This window comes from Leuresthes tenuis, unplaced genomic scaffold (assembly GCF_036924035.1).
Source record: "Leuresthes tenuis unplaced genomic scaffold, fLeuTen1.0.hap1 SCAF_6, whole genome shotgun sequence".
NCBI classification, from domain to species: domain Eukaryota; kingdom Metazoa; phylum Chordata; class Actinopteri; order Atheriniformes; family Atherinopsidae; genus Leuresthes; species Leuresthes tenuis.
In genome coordinates this window covers 17,745,982-17,750,276 of record NW_027325360.1, presented here as the reverse complement: position 1 = coordinate 17,750,276, position 4,295 = coordinate 17,745,982, and positions in this window count along the sequence as shown.

Below are 4,295 nucleotides of genomic sequence, written 5' to 3'. Positions count from 1 at the left end.
CTCGTTGCAGTGATTTTGAGTGTCTTCTGTGTTTGTGTCGCATATGATGGCTGCATAACACCAGCTGTTTATCAGCACTGGCCTGTCTGGGCCTTTTTCTGACTCCTCATACAGCCGTTTCTCTGAAGTATGAACTGGGTTTCGATATGCTTTAAAAGTTGTGGTTTAATTTCTCTGCACAGCTGGGCACTGTGGATTTGAAGAAAGCGCTGCTCATATAGAAGAAGAGGGTGGACTATTTTTTGCCTGTGCATCAACACACTTTTGTCTGCGTACTGGGTGTTTCCAGCAGTCGGGCGTGTGTGAGATTTTAAAATTGAAGTGCACTGCTTCATTTAAAGTGAGCGTTCACACAGCACAGAGTGAGTGGTTTCAAGGCTTCGGCTGAACGGTAAAGACCCAAGACGAGATCAAATCGTGCTTGCCTTTGGTTTGTAAAGGCGTCTTAACATTTGCAGCCTTATCACTGTGAATTCAGTCTTTGCCCTGGAAAATTTAACCTTATATTTGGTAATTATTGCCATCTTTCTGCGATCGCCAGCAACAAGTGTGCCTTGTAAGGCGTATGATCAAAAGTACTTAACTAAACTAAATCAGCCAATTCTGCTGTTCATTATTTTTTATTTTTTTCTGTAGTCCTGTTTCTGTATTTTATCCAACGAATGCATCCAAGTACGCATCCAGTGCTTTGGAGCACCTCCCACATTCACAGGGTTATTTGAAGAGCTGTGATGGTCGTTAAGACGCTGTTTAACAAAGACTATTCTCTCTTTGCAGCTAAATGAAAGTTCCTGTCTCTTTAATGTGAGGCTGCAGTAATTTTCTTACACCTGAAGCCTTACTGCAGTGTTGTCACAAACCATTTGCAACAAAAACTGAACTCTTAATTAAAAGAAAAGTCACAAGCGGCTTCAAATAAATGACCTGCATGTTTAGAGTTTGTTTGCATGATAAAAGATCTGTTTTTTGTTTTTTTTTCTTTCCCCTGTTCATGCGATTCTATTTTTTTTTTTTGGGACGAAACTAGTGTTTTCTCTCTGCGCTGCCTTGTTGAGTAAGGCTGTAATCAACATGGACTTAATTAGAGGGGGCTCAGTGGGAGGCACAGGCTGTGTTTGGCGAGACTCGCCCCACCAAACCCAGAAATAACCATTTCTCCTAAAACACGGGCCTGATGCACCTACTGCAACATGTTTGCAGCTTGTTCCCCTTGAACTTTTACCAAACTGTGATTTTAAACTCGCACACTGTGGTGAATAAGACTTTTAGCGCAAATGAAAACCATTTTCAGAAGTATTCCTTAAAACTGATCGTTCATGAAACATTATCAGTCGATATTACTACATGGTCCCTTACATCCCTTTATACAAAGAATTCAAAAGAAAAGTAAAGAATGGTGCAAAAATTCTAGATTTCAGCTGCATACGTTTACAGTCTCAGGCTCTATGTGAGGATGAGAGGATAAGAAAGGAGGGGAAGCTGGAGGAAAAAAGAGGGTTGGGCATCAGTTTGCTGTGAGGAGGCTTTCTGGTGCGGCATTTAAAAAAACTCAGTATAACTTAACGGGGAGGGCGAATGCTCGGAAATTCTCACTCTCCCTTTCCTCTTGTTACTCTGCCTCTCCTTTCTTCCTCGTGTAGTCATCCTCGCTGCATCTGGCTGCCCAGAAGACAAACCAGGGACAGACACTCTGTAAGTAAATATTTAAGTTTGCTGTGGACTCCGAGTCGAGACAAATTTGTTTTACTTCTTTTATGAAGACGATCAGGTGGCTTCACATCAGAACTTTTCTGCTCATAGGCAGTAACATGAAATGCATCCTTTTTCATAGTTTCACAATATTTGAGATGGAAATATTATACTCTTCACTTAAAAAAAAAAAAAGTCAGTTCCTCTAAAGATTAGCCACATTACAGATGACCGTGTGCATTTAGATTAGTTTATATGTGAAGGATTAATAATTTGATTAAATTATTGAAATATGACAGTTTATCATCTCAGTCTCTCCTCTCAGATTGTCTTTTTTAGTGTCGGTAATAGTGATTTGACTAATATTTGTTCTTAAAAAGGATTAATCATTTACATGGAAAAATAGAGGATGGACAACTTAACTGCTGAAGAGCAAAGTCCCTTCATAACTCTTTCACATTACCAATAAATGGTAAGAAAAACTTTAAAAAATCATTTTAATCTACCAATTGTAAATAGTGAAGATGCCAACAGTGAGTAACACTTTAAATCCTTTTTTCTTTTCTCTTAAGAATGCAATGAAATAATTTTTTTGAGGTAGTCCAAAAGTCAGACTGGATTAGACATGATTCAATCCACTGGATTATTTTACGAATTAAAAACGTCACCATGTGATTTATATTTGGAAAAGAACAAACATGCCTCAGTAATCTGGCCCAGTCCTGTAACGGGTTACAAAATGTGATGAAACCAGTAAGATGCCAAACTACAACACTGCGAACTGTAAATCGTAATGAATCCATCTGATGGAGCAAAGCAGTCACAGGACTGGATTACTATTCTGGATGATGATATTGAGGATATTTTCAATGCATTTTTCAGAATGCAGGACTTATTAATATATATGTATTAATGGAATATTTTAACTTTGTGGTATTACTACTTTGAGTTAAGTAAAATATCTTAATTCTGCTTCTATTGTTGCTAACATTAGCAGACTAATAATAAAGTAGTTTGATTAACTTCAATACCGTAAATTTCTAATCTTACCTTTTGTTGCAAAACCTGTTTTGTTACAGGACGTAAACAGTGATGCAGTTACATGTAAAAACGTAGGGAGACGATCTAACCACAAATATATAGATGTACCAGACACCAGAGGGTGAATTTGAGCTATGGGCGTTTTACATTGTGCTTAATTATCTAGAGAACATTTCTAGTTTTCCCTCAGCCTGCTCAACTGATACATACAGTACGGAAACACCTGCTCTAAAACTTAGGGGAAAGAAAAGTTAACAAAATCTAAAGCTGTTGAAAAGGATTAGCGATGTATCTAAATTTGTAATGTCCTCATCATGTAATGAATGGTAATATCAACTTGATGGTGTTCTACAGTACAGGAAATGTAATTTTAGCTGTAATTACAGGGATCTGCAGGGCAACGCAGTCCTATAGCTGTACATTCAAGGATGAGGCCTCTGCCCATTATGTGGTCCAGCAGAATATATTCTGACTGCTCGACCACACAAGGAGCGGAGGGTTCACACTGCAGTGTAAATCAGAGCAGCGGTAGCTTCGCTGTAGAATGAAGCTGATTACAAGCGTATCTTTACAGCTTGACGCTGTGTAATTACACAAAGTGTTAAGAGTTTGACAGGTTTGTAAAGGTGGGAGACTCTCTGGTTGCAGTTTTTTTTTTTTTTTTTTTTTTTTATAAGAACAAAAAATTTTAAAAAATGGAAGAAAATGTGTGTTAAGAGGTTTATTTGGTCAGATGTACAGTAAGCAAATGCAAGCTTCCCTGGAAAGAGAAATATCTCCATCGGGTCTGTGCTGCTGTGGGCGGGTGCACAGCAGCTGCTGCCCAGTGTAAATATAGATCCCACAGCCACAGGTCTCCCACGCCTCTGCTCACTTTGGAATATAGTTTCCTCCTGGCTTTGGTGTGGTGGATGGGTGGCCTCCTTCTACTTTACAAATTATAAGGCCTTCGGCACCAAGCTTGCCGTCTCCACCCCAAATAAGTAATGGCTACTCTGGTGCCTGCTAAAATAGATCTGGTGCAAGACCAGGAGAGGCAGAAAACCCTGAAAAATCTGAGTTGAGATGGATAAAGAAGTTACATTTCAGTTAGCCTTGGGTGAATATTTCATTCGAACCAGAAGCTCAGTAACTTAGATGAGCATAGAGACTGATATCTGCCGGTGTGGCTTAAGTCAAAGGGGAGAGAAACCCCCTACCAGCACCTGTGAAGCTGCAGACTTCATCGCTGCGCAGGCTGCTGGATGCAAAAGAATAATAAAATAAAGATAAAAACAGTTGCATGATGTAAATACTATTTCATGTATTCTTACTCTGAGTGGAATAAACGGACATTAATTGGCAGATTGAGATACCTTCAGATAGAGTCAAGCAACCTGTTTTCACCCGTTTCCACTCACTGTGTAAAGCTAAGCTAATTAGCCCCCACTGCAGCTTTGTACATTCTGTTCTGAATCTTGTGTAAAAAGTAACATGAGTGAATCCCGTACTGTGTTTCTTTAAGGGCATCTAGCCACTGTTTTCCTAAATCAAAACCCCTCATTTTGTCGTTGGTGCAGGACCCA